The following is a 15,489-nucleotide window of genomic DNA, read 5'->3' as shown; positions in this document are numbered from 1 at the left end:
TAAGCTTTGAAACCACAGCAGCTTTGTTACAGGGCAGCCCAGATATAAAAAGGGTTGCCTGACTGTGGGTCCTCACCTGCGCACTTAAAAAGGACTTAATACTCCACTGCAGGCACACACAAAATGTTAATAAAAGATTTATTCACAAGGGAAGGGGAAATGAGGAAATGTACAACTCAAGGAGAAAAGTGGGAGATAAAGTCTTAAATGTGTCCTACACGATCCACAGATCTGGAATCCCAAATGGCACTCTGAGAGCTGGCGGTGAGCCAAGAGCTGGGAGGCCAAGAGGCAAGAGCCAGAGCCCAAGGCCCACGTGTCTGGTTTTTATACCAAACCTGGCTGCTTAACTCCACCCTCAGGTCCCAGCAACCCTCCCTTTGGTGATGATGGGATTTGTCTTTCCCAATGTCTTGATGGCTTTGGTCTGGAGTGGGGGCGGGGTCCACAAAGCCTGTATGGGATTAGCTCAGGACATCCTTTCCCCCAAGTTTAATTAAGTACCATGAGTCATGGGGAAAACTTACAGATTGTAAGATCCCTCACTAGTGATCCTGCAAGCAACACATCAAGGTTTTTTTGGTTTTGTAACCTTCCTTCCATGGCTGAGGTTGATGCCCCCATGGCTATAAGATCTAATTCAACTAAAGGGTGTGTGTCTAAACCAAGACACACTGTAGCAAGACAGGAACCTGAAAAATGTGATGTTCATGTCACTGTGAAGAAGTAGTTTGTTGGGGAATTAAAGAAGATACTAAGAAACATCACCTTGGAAGATTACTTCAAGGAAGAGGAAAGTTGATACCACTTGAGAGGCAATCTGGAAAGAAAAGAGATACTACGGCTTTATCACTTTTGATGACTGTGATTTTGTAGATAAAATAGTTTATGAAATACCATACCATCAGGGGTCAGGAGACTGTACAGACAACAAATGCAAAAAATCCAAAGTTCTAGGACTGGCATAGGAAGCTACTCTCTTTGGGGGGGATTCATACAGAGGTAGTAGAAATTTTGGACGAAAGTCAGGAAGCAACTTTAGAGAACAATCTATCTGATGAATAGGGAAGAGGATGTGGTTTGGATAATGGCTACAGTGGGTACAGAGGAAGATGTGGAGGTGGCAGTTTTGGAGTCAGCACTGATTTCGAAGAAGGAATACAGAGTGCAGTGGAGGACCTGGATATTGCACCAGGATAGGAGCTACAGAGGTGGTTATGACACTATTACTACAGAGGAGGAAATGGTGGAAGTGGAAATGACTTTGGAAATGATTTTGGATATTTTGGTGACAGTAGGAACACGGGGACATTATGGTGGGGGAAACTATGGTCCAGGAGACAGTTATAAAGGTGGGTGTTATAGGGAAGGAACCAATATTCAACTTCCTCCTATTTCTCATGGGCTTCCCTGTGTAACTCGGAGAGGATGACAGCCAGAAGTAACAGAAGAGTTTCAGATTTTCAAAATAAAAATGTTTAAGGAACTTATTTCTAAAACATGCATAAATATGCAGTGATATGGTAGAAGACACCATAGAGGCAGAGAGCTGCTTTTTTGAATGACTTGAATGACTTTTGAATGACTATTAGTGGGATCATTTCTTACCTGTTAACTGTCATTTCTTTCTAGTGGTCCTTGTAAGACAATGGAAGCAGGAGTTCCTTGACAATGTTAAATGGGTAAAGTTCAACTGTATTGTGAAAAACTTTTAAACAATATTCTCAAAATATTGAAAAACTGCTAGCCAGGATCATGTTTTCCTTTTAAAATTAAGTGTGTATCTATAGTCAAGAAGCCTTTTTACACTTGCTTTAATAAAATAGCTATAAGGGAAGAAAGTACCTCTGGAATTCCAGCCAAAATAGAATAGACCCCTTCCTACCTTCCTGCCAGGCTCTCCCTCTTACCACTAGAAACCTCTGTACATAACACAACAAACAAGCATAGACAAAATCTGAATGTGAAAGCAAGACCCTCAATGGGCCATGGGATTTGAGCAACCACACAGTTGTGAGTTCTCAATATTTCCAAGTGCTGGAGAATCCTCCAACTAGGAACAGCCTAATAAGCATAGACCAAAAGAACCCTCTAAGAAACAAGAAAATTGTAAGTTATATGGTACTTACATAAAATTAAAATATTGGGCAAACTAGCTTTCCAAAATGGCTATACTAATTTATATCACCACACTCTTTACAATTTACAGTTCTAACAAAAGCTAAATAATATATACTCTTTTTTTTTAAAAGATTTATTTATTTATTTATACAAGCACTGGGTACAGTCAGAAGTGTGGGAGGGTGAGAGAACACCAGAGCCAGAGTGGGGAACAGAACAGGCAGACCGACAAAATACACAGCTGAGGGGAGCGGTGGACGTGGCAGAAAAGGTCTGTCGTGCCATGTGGGACCCTCGCCAGCAGCGGGAGATCGATTGAACCCGTGCTGCAGAGGCTGCAGGCAGCTTCGCAGCCCAGAGCTCAACCGCTGCGCCACCAGGGGAGGCCCAATATATATTCTTAACAATATATATTGTTCAATTTCTTTAAAGACTTGAGCAAAATGCACTTCACCAAAGAAGTATATGATGCACAGCATCAATCAAATGTCAATCCAAACCACAAAGAGAGCACTATACACCTACTAAAATGGCTCAAACTAAAAAGACCAGTTGTACCAAGTGTTGGTGAAGGTTTGGTACAACTGGAACTCTCATTGCTTGTGGCAATATAAAATGTTGCTTCAGAAGACAGTATGACAGTCTCTTTTAAAGTTAAACACTCATTTACTATATGACCCAGCAATTTGATTCCTAGATATTTATCAAGAACTGAAAGATTAAAAAGTTTATTCATGAAAGCTCCAAACTGCAAATAACCCAAGTATCCACCTAATAGTAAATGGATAAACTGCAATAACATCCCTAGAATAGACTACTACTTAACAGTAAGAGCACTACTTTGATATAAATGTGTAAGAACATGGATAAGTTGTACATTCCATTTGCCATGTGAAAGAATCCAGGCTGAAAAGATTACATTCTGTTATTATCCCATGTATATATTGTGGGAAAATGACATTATAAGGACAATAAACAGATCAGTTGTTATCAGAAGCTGGAAGGGATGGTGAGAGGATTAGCTGCAAAGGGTCATGGAGGCACTTTAATGGTGACAGAAATGTTCACTGGTGGCAGTTACACTGTTGTATATGATTTTCAAAATTCACCAAATTGTACATGTAAAACAGTGACTTTATTATATGTAAATTATATCTAATCTTTTTTTGAAAAAGATACTCCTTATCTATCACAATTATACCTGCATTTAATTTTGAGCATTTACTGCATTTACTGCAGTAAATTACTGCATTTCAAAAAGTTATTCTACAGAAAGCTTGCACATAAAGTGTGTGCAAGGACTACCATGGCATGCTTGTGATGGTGCACTAAGGAGAATGCACTTGTTAGGGCTGGGAATTGGAGGGAGATGCTCTGCTTTGGTACTTTTTGGATTTTGAATATATGTGTTCATTGTATGGAAAAACAAAACAAAACAAACAGCATTCTTTAAAGTGATTTCCATGGTCTGGGTGAGAGATGCCGGTGGCCTGGTCAAGGTCTCCTCACCTCTGGGCAAAGGCAAGCAGGCTCTTGCCTCTGCATCTCCACATCTGTTCTGAATGCCTACCCACACTTCTATCAGCCAGGAGTTTTCAAATCCAAGGGCATTATAAGAGTCTTATCCTGGGACTTTGAGCCTCTGAGTTGGAATATGTCTGCCTTCCTTTGCTCTCACACCAGGTCAAGGGCCCCTTGGGGCAGGAAGCAGGAATTTGTGTTTAGGAGTGAGACTAGTCTTCCCAAGGGAGGGTGCTCAGGTTACTTAATGGCATGGCCGCCAGATGGCAGCCTAGCTCCATTCTCAAGGCTAGTTTCAGACACCAAGTCTGTCCAACAAGGTGGCCGCAAGCCAAATGACAGGCACTGAGCACTTGAAAGCAGCCAGTCCTGATTGTTTTACAAAACATACACAGATTTTAGAGATTTAGTATGGAACAAGAAGAAAATGTGGTTTTGTATTGGTACATGTTGAACAAGTATTTTAGAGATAGTAAAATATATTGAAATGATCACCTATATTTTTAAAAAAAGATTTATGTATACAAGAACTAGGGTGTAGGCCAGGGGTGTGGAGGGTTCTCGAGGATTCACCAGAGACAGAGTGGGGAACAGAACAGGCAGACTAATTGAAAATACACTGCTGAGGGGAGCAGCAGGTAAGACAGGAGAGATCTGCTGCGCTATGTGGGTCAGCTCCCTGGCTGGGGATCAAACTCATGCTGCTGATAGCTTCCTAGTGCTGAGACGGATGCAATGCATTGCCCATGCCAGCCAATATGCTACACTTGATATGTAGTCACTCACATCAATCCAATTCAATCAAAAACTATGGGACAAGGAGAGGGCCCTGCCCACATTCCCCAGGAGTGACTAGTAGAGCTAGCTGTACCCAGATATCGCTAGGACAGACCTTCTCTTCATCACACTGCCTTCCTTGGAGCCTCTCGGGCCTTCCCCCTCCTTCCTGATGTGTTGGTAATCCTGACAGCAATTCCCTTCATTCTGTCCTGTTCTTCAATCACCTCTGCTTTCTTGAAAGCACAAATTGAGGGGTTCACTTCCCAGGCAATGGCCACACAGAGGAGTGAGGATGTTGGTTTGTGTCTTCACATCATGCTTGTCTGAATGGAATGTGCTAGAGGGAAGACTCCCTGAAGGTTGCCAGGACAGAAAGCTTTTGTGGGGGCTAACTTTGTGCTAGACCTGTGCTATGCACTCTTCTTATATTGTCTCATTTAATTCACAAGACACCCCCCTGAAGTAGGTGCTATTACCCCATCTTACAGTCGAGGAATCTAAGGCATAGAGATTTCTCTGTGGACAAGAGGTCTTGCAATCTATTCTATGTCTTTCTTGGGTCTTCAGCTACAGTATCTCAGTAGTCTGACTGCAGACAATTACCTTTCTGATGATGGGGAGCCTAGGCCTCCCAGAGGCTGCAAGGGGAATGAGTGGGAGAGCCCCAAAAGTCTGACTGATATGAGACGATTGGAGTGAAAAGAGGAACAAGATGCCCTGGAGGAGACATAGTCATGTCTTTACCTTTTGTGGATTTGTGTTACCTAATGAACAAGAAATCTTACACCAGCAGTCATGGGCTGAGCAGTCCAGGTATGGCTGGTAACCCTCAGCATCATATTCTACAACGCACACCTTTCACCCACCTTCAACAGCCTGCTCACTGCTCCCACACACATCACCCTGCTGGCCCGTCCCCTGTCCTTTGCTCCTTTCCCCCCTGGAAACACCCTTCCCCATACACCCTCCAACAGCCCTCTGTCTTTGCCTGTCCTCATTCATGGTACTGAGGTGAAGACACAGGGAAGTTAAACACAACAAAGTTGTTTAGTCTGTCAGGAGCCTAGAATGCTAGGAGAATTAATAGAAACCTGGAGAGAGTTCCTGACACTGAGGAGAAAACAAAGGTCTTGGGCGAAGGGAAACCTGAAACAAAGGTGAGGTAGAGAAGCCTAAGGAAAATATTTAAAGACCATGGATTTCAGTGACTACCATAAGTGCCTCGGATGCAAATTAGCCATGCAAATGGCTTTGGACAAGTCACTTCCAGCGTGCCTGGCAAACATCACAACCTTAGCGTTTGATTCTTCCAACGCTGTGGGATTATGTGCTACTCTATCCCCAGTTTGCAAATAAAGAAACTGAGGCATTGGAATATGACACCATTTCTGAACATCACACAGCTAGTATGTGTTGGCGTCTGGGATCCAAGGACCAGATCTGTAACAAGGACAGTACAGATGATTAAGAGCTTAGTCAAGGCATCCATCATGTGTAAAGTGAGGATTCAGGGCCCAGTCATAACATGGAAATAGTAACAGGAAGGAGAGACTAGACTCCACAGATACTGAGGCAGCAGAAAAACAGGATGTTATCACAAGTAGTAACATATGGATGGTGAAGTGTACATTTTAGAGCTCATCCAATCCATTATTCCAGGAGAATCTCCCAAGGGACTTGTAAGCAGAGGAGGGAATTTTACCTCATTTTGCAAGTAAAGAAACAAGTATTTTTCAGTCATTAAACAAAAGATTGCCATTTGCAACAACATGGATGGACCTCAAGGGCATTATGCTAAGTAAGGTAAGTCAAGACACTATGATTTCACTTATATGTAGAATCTAAAAAGGCTGAACTCAGAAAGAGAGAATGGTAGTTACCCGGAACTGGGAGAAATGAGATGTTGTCAAAGGACACAAGCCTATAGTGATAAATGGAATAAATTCTGGGGATGTGATTTACAGTATGCTGATTAGTTACAATGCTATAAAATACACTTTAAAAGTTTCTATAAATATTAAAAATGTTTCAATAACAACAACAAAACTGTAATTGTGTGAGGTGAAGGATGTTTTAACTTTTACTGTGATAAAATTTTGCAATATGTAGGTGTATCAAATCATCACATTGTATATACCATTTATACAACTTACACATCAACTCAATAAAACCATTCTGGTGGGGGACAGGATGAGGTACCATCCAACTCATGTTTGGATGGTGTCATCAGTAAGGCAAGACATAACAGATATTTGAAAGGATGTAGAGAAAGGGAATCCTGTACATTGGTAATGGGAATGAAAACTGCTATAGCCATCATGAAAAACAATATAGCCAATTCCTCAAAAATTTAAAAAGAGAACTATTCTACCATACTCAGCAATTCTACTCCTAGGTATTTCTTCTACAGATGAAAACAGATGTCCACAGAAAGATATGTATGCAAATATTTATAGCAGCATAAATTGAGCCAAATCTAGAAAAAAAATTCAAATACTCACCAATCACTAAAAGGATAAACAAAATGTGGCAGAGCCATAAAAGAGAATACTACTCAGCAATAAAAAGGAACAGGGCTTACATATGCTAAGTGAATGAAGTCATACTGAAAGGACCACACACTGCATGATTCTTAGGAACTAGGTCACCGTTCTCTCAGTCACAAAAGAACTGTGTATCCACAGGCTATTATTTTCAAGGGCTTTTCACTAACTGGAATTCTTTTTCCCACTATTCATGCATCCTCTGCTCTGCCATTCACCATAACCCGTCCCCTTTGCATCTGTGGTGGGGTTCCCAAGGTATTTTTAAAACCTTCAGAAGATTACTTAGGAACAATATTTAAAATCACGGGATTCATTAGGCCAAAGTATTGTACCTCAAATCGTGTGCATCTTTTCAGATTTTCTCAGCCACCTCCTTTCTCATTTTGGTCAGTGTCCCACCTCTGCTGAGTCACTTCTGCACCAGATTTAGTGTTAGGCTTCCCGTGCAGCTGCCAATGAACTGGACAATGCTTCCTGGAAACTTAAGAGGATTAGCTCCTTGTGAGGATCTAATACCACAGGGATTCTAACTAATGGGAAGCAAAACATGGAAGAAAGCCAGAAAAATTTAAAAAAGGATGCATATATATGGAGGGACTTCCTGTTTAGCACAGAAAGTGTTAATGCAAACTTGTTAATACTGGAACCTTGTTCTCATTTATAGTTCTCTGCTAGGCAAAGGACACAATTCTTACATGTGTAACTGTTAACAAGCAAGGACTCCAAGTATATGTATATGTATGCACATATGTATGTGTATAAATAGATATGTACACACATTTATTGAGATCTCATATGAAACATGTTCATGTTAAATACTCTGGATAATATACCTACATGTATAAAATGAGATACTGCAAACTGTCTACATCACCTGTGACAAAGTTAAGCTATACAGCTTGCTTTCAAAAAGCTGTTTCTGTATCAGTATTTCACTACATGTGAAACTACTTACGAATAGTTAAGTTTCAGATGAAGGTAATCGCAGAGGTTCAAATCTTGCAATTATCACTTAAGAACAAAAACACATAACAAGTTTTTTAAGTTCTGAATACCTTGAGCCCACTAATGGCAGAAAACTGAAGTATCATCTTGTTAAGGTAACTTCTTTGACTTAAAGTAGTTTTATGAAATACTGTTTAGCTACAAAAAAAAAAAAAATGAAATCCTGTCATTTGCAATATGAATGGGCCTAGAGGAAAAGTCAGTCAGATAACCAAAAACACTATATGACATATGGTAGAGAAAACTAACATGAAATGAAACAAAAGCTTCTGAATGGTTACCAGAAAGGAGGCATGGGGAGGGAAGGAGGGCTGCGCAATTTGGGGGAAAGGAGAGAATGGTGTGGCGAAAATGTTTTTTCAGCGGTGAATTTAAAGTAGTATATACACATGTTGATTCTCAGCGATGCACTTACATATTATGATGCAAGGTTACTTCAGTTTAAAAAAATTAAATGGTAATTCAGTTCCAAAGAACATACAGGGCCTTCCTGGTGGCGCAAGGGGTTAAGACACAAACTATGAAGCTATCAGCAGCCACTGCAGTAGGAGTTCAATCCCTGGCCAGGGAGGAGACCCACATGGTAAAGCAGACCTCTCCTGACTTGCCCGCTGCTCCCCTCAGCAGTGTATTTCAATCTGCCTGTTCTGTTCCCCACTCTGTCTCTGGTGAATCCACTCACCCTCCACACCTCTGGCCTGTATCCCAGTTATTGTATGCATAAATAAATCTTTTAAAAAAAAAAAGCATACAATGAAAACTATTCCTAAATGGGTAAAATCAAAAAAGTTGTAGTCTATCCAACTCAGGATTCTCCCCCCTACCTCTTTTCTTCCCTATAGGTAATCCAATTTTTCAAAGAGCTAACATCTCGGTACCAGGGAGATGTCCGGCTCTTGTAGTCTTTGATCCTTGCTGGCCACCATTAATAAGATCCACATTTCTGAAACATTGCTCAGCTACACCCCCCCTTCCTCTCCACCACTCCTTACTTATCATTGGTCTGGTCATAACCCTAGACCAAGAGTTTGGGCTCCTTTCCTGAAATGAGGATTCATGCCTCAATAAAAAAGTGTTCTCTGAGCAGGATGTCATGTGGGTGGACCTTCCACGCACCTCCCTATCCAAGTTACAGTACTCCTTCCTCACCCCTCACTGACAAGGTGTCATGCTCACCATGGATTTCCCTAGATGTGTGATCTTCCCAAGTAATGTCAAACTAGTCATCCTTGCTCCCAGGTCTCACACCCCATTTGATCTGGGGAATCGCACCATACCCATCCCAGACTGCTGAGCACTGGAACTCCTCCAGTACTCCCCAAAGCTGACCTCAGCCATATTCCCTCCTACCTCCCTGCTTGCTGGTAAAACCTTCTTGGGTAAATAAAGTTCATCATACTGTTTCTACTTCACTGCATATAATGCAACTTATTGTCCACAGCCCTACAGGTTTAGCTCTTTAAGTTTATATAAGATTAAAAAAAAGTTAAGTATCTCCTACTGTCATTAATTTTCCAATTTTATAAGCCTAAGCAAGAATGTGTTCATTAGTTATTGCTAAGTTACGTGTCTGTCCTTCCATTTGGTCATACTAAGCCTCTTAGCCTAATTCTACAGTGAACTTCAAAGGGAAGGGGGGAAAAGTGTTTTTATTAAAATGTCCCACAGTGGTCAGGATGTCAATAATGGAGTCACTTGGGGTGGGGGTGGGGGGTGGTTTCAGGGCAAATACTTCCTGTCCAATTTTGCTATGAACCTGCAACTGTTCTACACAACTAAGAAAAAAGAAAAAGGTTTTATTAGTTCTAGTCTGTAGCAAGTCCTGTGTTAGAGGTGATGTGTTAGAGGGTCCAAGCAGACCTCAGCAGCCCTCTCTGCTGAGCTGTAAAGCCCCATACAACATCCCCTTTGGACTGAACTTCAGTTTCAACTGAGAGCTTCAAGCCCAGAGAAGTTGGAGGGGTCCCAACTCAACATCCTCTGAGGCAGCCCCAAGTATTGACACAGGTGGAATAGAGCCTTTTGATTTCATGTTTTTCCCCAGTGCCCTCTGCTATATAGTTGCTTGAACACTTCCATCTATCCCCAGTCTCCTTACTAGTGGTGCCATTTCTGTTCAGCCTGGCAATCAGCCTGTTAGGTTATTTTCAGCCTCCTTGCAGCTACATCAGCTTAGCCCAGCAGCTACTGTTGAGACACAAAGGAAGCACTAGCTTGTGTTGCTGCCAAGACCATTCAGTAAGTTTTGATGGTTGACGTGTGCCTACCCTTACATCTTCATGCCTTGCAAAAAGGGTGATGGCCATTATAGCCATCACACTGTAACAGAGGTGGCGTTGAGGATGGAAATCATGTGCCAGAGATAGCAGAGAAACTAGAACGTAGGACTTTGTTACGCTCCATACAGCACTGTACCATCTCCATGTTTCTTTGAAATGGTCCTTCCAACATCAATAGCAGTTCAATGCAGTCACTTCACCCCCAGGCTCTTATTTTAGGAAAATAGCCTTTATGTCAAATTAAAACTTTTTTAAGCTAGTTTTCAAGCAAATGGGACTTGAGAACCCCCAAGGAGTTAGCACACAGCAGATTTCCTCAGGCCAACCATTCAACCAAAAATCAATGGCTAAGGTACTGCTATCCAATCCCCGAGGGCCCCTCAGTTGTCTCCCTGTCCTTCCCCTAAGACCTTCACAGTGAAAGGCAAAATAGGAAACAAAATTGGGAACAGCGAAAACCTGGAAAATTACTTCAATGGCATGGGGACTGAGAGCTGGCTGGTGTGGTCCAAATATTTTATTAAGCATGCTTACAATACTTTTATAAGCGAAAGTAGAGAAAATTTATAATTGATCAAAAAATCTTTCCCAATCCTACTAGTCAATATCACTTTCACATCCTTGCTCTTTTCCTAAAAATGAAATTGATGCAATTTTGCCACCCAATTGAGAACTTCCTTTCACCATGGAGTCTTTAAATATATTACCGTTCAAAATCATTACCAAAAAAAAAAAAAAATTAAAAGCACCGTTGGTATGCTAATGCACACACATCTCCGTGAGCACCATTTTTTTTTTTTGGGGGGACCCTCGCTGGCGGCTAGGGAACAAACCAGCGCTGCAGAGGCCGCGGGCAGCCTCACAGCCCAGTCCTCAACCGCTGCACCACCAGGGGAGGCCCCACCATTCTTAATGTGATGTATCTGTGTTCAACCAGACTGGGAAGCAAAATGAGATGAGGGAAATTTCTACAAGGTAATGTCTGCCTGAACTCAAGGAATGAGAATTACCAGTGGAAAGTGTCCTAAACAGATGGAACTGTGTGTGTACAAACACTCAAGCATTTGCAAAAAAATGTGTTGAATATGGTTCAAATTAGTTTTACTGACATACATTTGTGAATAATAGTACAACCATTAAATCATGGCTAATAAAAAATTAAATTAACACCTTGAAACAGATCTTAAAACAAGTCTAAATATTTTTAAGTAAAAAACATCTAACTGTAAGGATCAAAAGGAGGGTTAAGAATAATTTAAATAGCACAGGTTTTACAGTAAATGTATTTTTATTGAAAAGATACTTAACAAATTACAGTCAATTCTACTATCTCATCAACAATTTTCACTTGTTTACTTTTCAGTCCTTGTACACATTAAACAGTTCAATCACAGGGCTATGTACCATAACAGGTTCTCAGTGTAATGTACAATTTCCACAATATACAATACCACCCCCTAAGAAATGCTCCCAATTTTAAGTTCAGAAGACAAAGAAACCCAGAAACTTCAGACAAATCTTTACAAATACAGTGTAAGAAACAGCAAAATATCTCAAATAGTTTTATTAAACATCTTCTTTCAGGTGTAGCAAAAACTAGAGGGGAAAAACTGACAGTCTCAAGATCTCAGAAAGGTGAGCAAGACCCCCCAAACTCCTATGCTTTCCAAAACTTTACAGGGACCCTGAAGTGGGACACCAACAAAGTATACCTCAGAAATCTTAAGATTCTCACTAGTTGACCATTAGTCATCAATGATAGCACCATGCTGCTGTTTATAAGCATCACTTTCTTTGATATTCCTGCAATGTTTTCATTTATGAGAAAATCTGGAGAAAGAACTCTGCTAACATCAAACAGGTTACCGTAGAATAATAAGGCCCTAAGAAAGGCAGCAGGTCGTATAGTTACCTCCTTGTGGGCAAAATCCCTGCCCTAAAACTATGCAACCTACTACCTCTTCCTAGGAACCCATTTTTTTTTTCTTGCCGGTCTTCTACTTGGAAGATGCACTTCAAATTAACCTGTTAAATTAGGTCATATTCTTCATGGTTTATTTCAAATTCAAACCAAGTGGAATTCTTTCACTGATGCTTTTGAGAAGTTACTAGCCATAACTTTGGTAAAAACTACAGATGTATTAGCTTAAAAATCAAACCTCAGGTGCAAGGGTCCCACTTTAAAAAAAAATAAATAAAACTTTGTCTCCCACTTAAAAAAAAAAAAAAAAAGACCTCCTGAGCCCAGATATTTAAGTTTTTGACTAATGAATTAAACAGAAGCAAATTATGATCATGGTATTTTAAAACAAGTTTTAAAAGTACTTTTAGGTACCTCTTCATAAAGGTGCTTTTAAGGGTTTTTAGAAAACAGTCATTTTCCACAAAATGAGTCACTTACTAGGCTTGGTTAATAAAAATACAAAATGGTTCCTTATGTTATAAAAGATATACATTCAATTGCTTCTAGACTTCAGTTAGTAATTACATTAGGCTAATTTTCCAGGTACAACATGGTGATGACATCCACAATGGAGGCATGTGCAGAAAAACGGTAATACTCCATGACTATACTTGCCACACAGCGAGCAAGTGAATTATCCAACTTGTCAGTTCAACAAAGATCAAGCCAAAGAGAATTCCTTCAATATTCCCAATTTTCGTTGGCATACCAAAAAGTAACAAACGTGAACAAAAGTCTCTCACCCTCAACGTTTCATGTCCAGTTTATAAAACAAAGATCAGTTCTGGACAATGCAGATGTCCATCTATATACCATGGATAAAATAAAAAGCATTAAATCAGTACAGGATAAATCACCTAGATTGGGCCTAATCAGAAGAGAATTTGATGTTTTCTTTCATGCAAATTTCCAGCCAAATGGTACAACATTATGATTATTTTAGATGTTAACATTAAGGGAAAACGGAAATATGTGGAAGAGGTGACTTCTTTCAGGTTCGGGGAGGGAGCAAAGTTGCAGTCTCAGTGACTTACTAGGGAAGAAGGATAGAACCAAAAGCACATTATTCCTTTTTAGGTCTAAAACATGAAGTCCCCCAAATCAAAGTAACAATAAAGCAGCGGTTACAAGACTGCCCAAAGCCACCCCAAAACCCAAATTGTGGAATAACACAATCGACCTGACTCCATTTTAGCTCAGACCATCCAGGATGTGGGTGGTCGTGTGTGACAGGATGTGGGGGCAGTGAACCCATTTTACAACCCTAAAGAGGCTGGGTCCCTATTAAGATTGTCTGAAGGTTAGTTAATCTACTCTTGGGTGATTTTCACTTAATTTCTGAAATATACCATATATGGAAATTTAAAATGGTAGGTTACTGTACCTACTGTAAATACACTACATTTGAAAAGAAAAAAAAAATATAGCAATTGACATAAAGTATAAATACAAATGAAATCAAGAATTTTTTTTGAGTTTTAATATAACCTAGATAAAAACAAATGCAGCAAGTATACTCCTCAGGGAAGGCAATAGATTGTATAGTTATCTCCTGAATAGGGTAAAATCACTACCCCACAACTATACAATCTACTACCTCACTCTGATAGAGCAATCTTTTCTTCTGGAATGGAGAATACATACTTTTTCAAAAGAAAAACTGAATACAGAATTATCAACATCAGTCACAACACTATTCTGACATACAGAAAAAAGTACACCACTCATCCAGACTAGAGGTTAAAGCTTTTAGAACGCAAAAGAATCAACTTACACACAATAAAGAAATGCTGCACTATACCATTTTTATATATGTTCATCTTAAACTTTGTACTAGTTATCAAATTTCTACGAGGCCACCTGGATGCAGATTTTTCTATCACCTTAGGAAAGACAGTAGATTGTATAGTTATCTCCCAGTGGTGGGTGTGACCCTAAAACTATACAACCTACTACCTCATCCCACAGTGAAGAGAACTCCCAGAGCAAATGCTGAAAGGGACCACAGTTGAGAACCACAGGAAGAATTTCTATTCGGCAATCCTGGTTCCCTGTGTGAATAAAGGAGAGAATAAAGAAGTATTAGACCACTATTATTCACTTAACTTGAAGATTTCCTTCCAAACTAACAACTTAAACTTTAGTATATATGTGAGCCACACTGTACTTTCATTTTATCTGTTTAAAATTATTATAAATACTTAGTCATCTGAATCCATTCTCAGTACCGTAAATTTACAAATCACCTTAGCACATCTTGACTAATCATCAACTTTCAGTTTTCTTACAAGCACTAAAAATGAGTTCATAACTTATCCTTCCTTGAGAAACAAAATCCATTACAAAGGAACTGAGAGTATCTAATGAAACCTAATGACTTCAAAACCCCAAAGTCATGTACATCAATCACAATCCACAGTTGAATGTGTAAATGTATAAGGGATATCAAAAATTACAAAGAGAACCTAAATTTTAAGTTAACTTACCCATGTATTATTCCATGCCTGCAAATACTAAAAAGTTTAACAATCAAAGATAACCTGAATCTGAGTTAGAAGGAACATCCTTCCTGGGCCTCCCCTTGTGGCACAGCAGTTGAGCACTGGGCTGCGAAGCTGCCCGAAGCCTCTGCAGTGCCAGTTCAATCCCAGGCCACGGGCGAGGGTCCCACATGGCGCGACAGACCTCTCCTGCCATGCCCGCTGCTCCCCTCAGCAGTGTATTTTGTCAGTCTGCCTGCTCTGCTCTCCCCTTTGGCTCTGGTGAATTCTCTCACCCTCCCGTGCTTCTGACTGCACCCAGTGCTTGTATGAATAAACCAATCTTTAAAAAAAAAAAGAGCATCATCCTTCCTACATAGATAGAAGGTACCATGAGGATTAAAGGCAGGGACCTATGTTTTCAACAACTTGGTACAATACCTTCTAAATTAAGTAATGTGATGTTTAGTTTTGTAATTAAAATTGTAAAACCCAAATCTAAACCACATCAGCTTTGGTTTACACACCTCACACTTAGGAGGTACCTAATACAGGCTGATTATTCAGGGTATGCATTGAACTTTATGTCAAAGAAATTTATGAGGTAGAGTAGGAACCAAAATGTGTGACAAAAACCACTCTTATGAAATATAGCTAATGTACTAGATTCAAAGTCCAGAAACAAACACCATACATTGTGTCAAATGATTTTTAATAATAGTACCAAGACAATTCAACAATGAAAGAATAGTTTTCACCAAGAGTGCTAGGACAACAGGATGTTCACGCACAAA

The sequence above is a fragment of the Talpa europaea genome (genome assembly GCF_964194135.1).
Source record: "Talpa europaea genome assembly, chromosome: 7".
In the NCBI taxonomy this organism is placed as follows: Eukaryota; Metazoa; Chordata; class Mammalia; order Eulipotyphla; family Talpidae; genus Talpa; species Talpa europaea.
The sequence above is the reverse complement of the archived record's forward strand: the minus strand, read 5'-3'. Positions refer to the sequence as shown.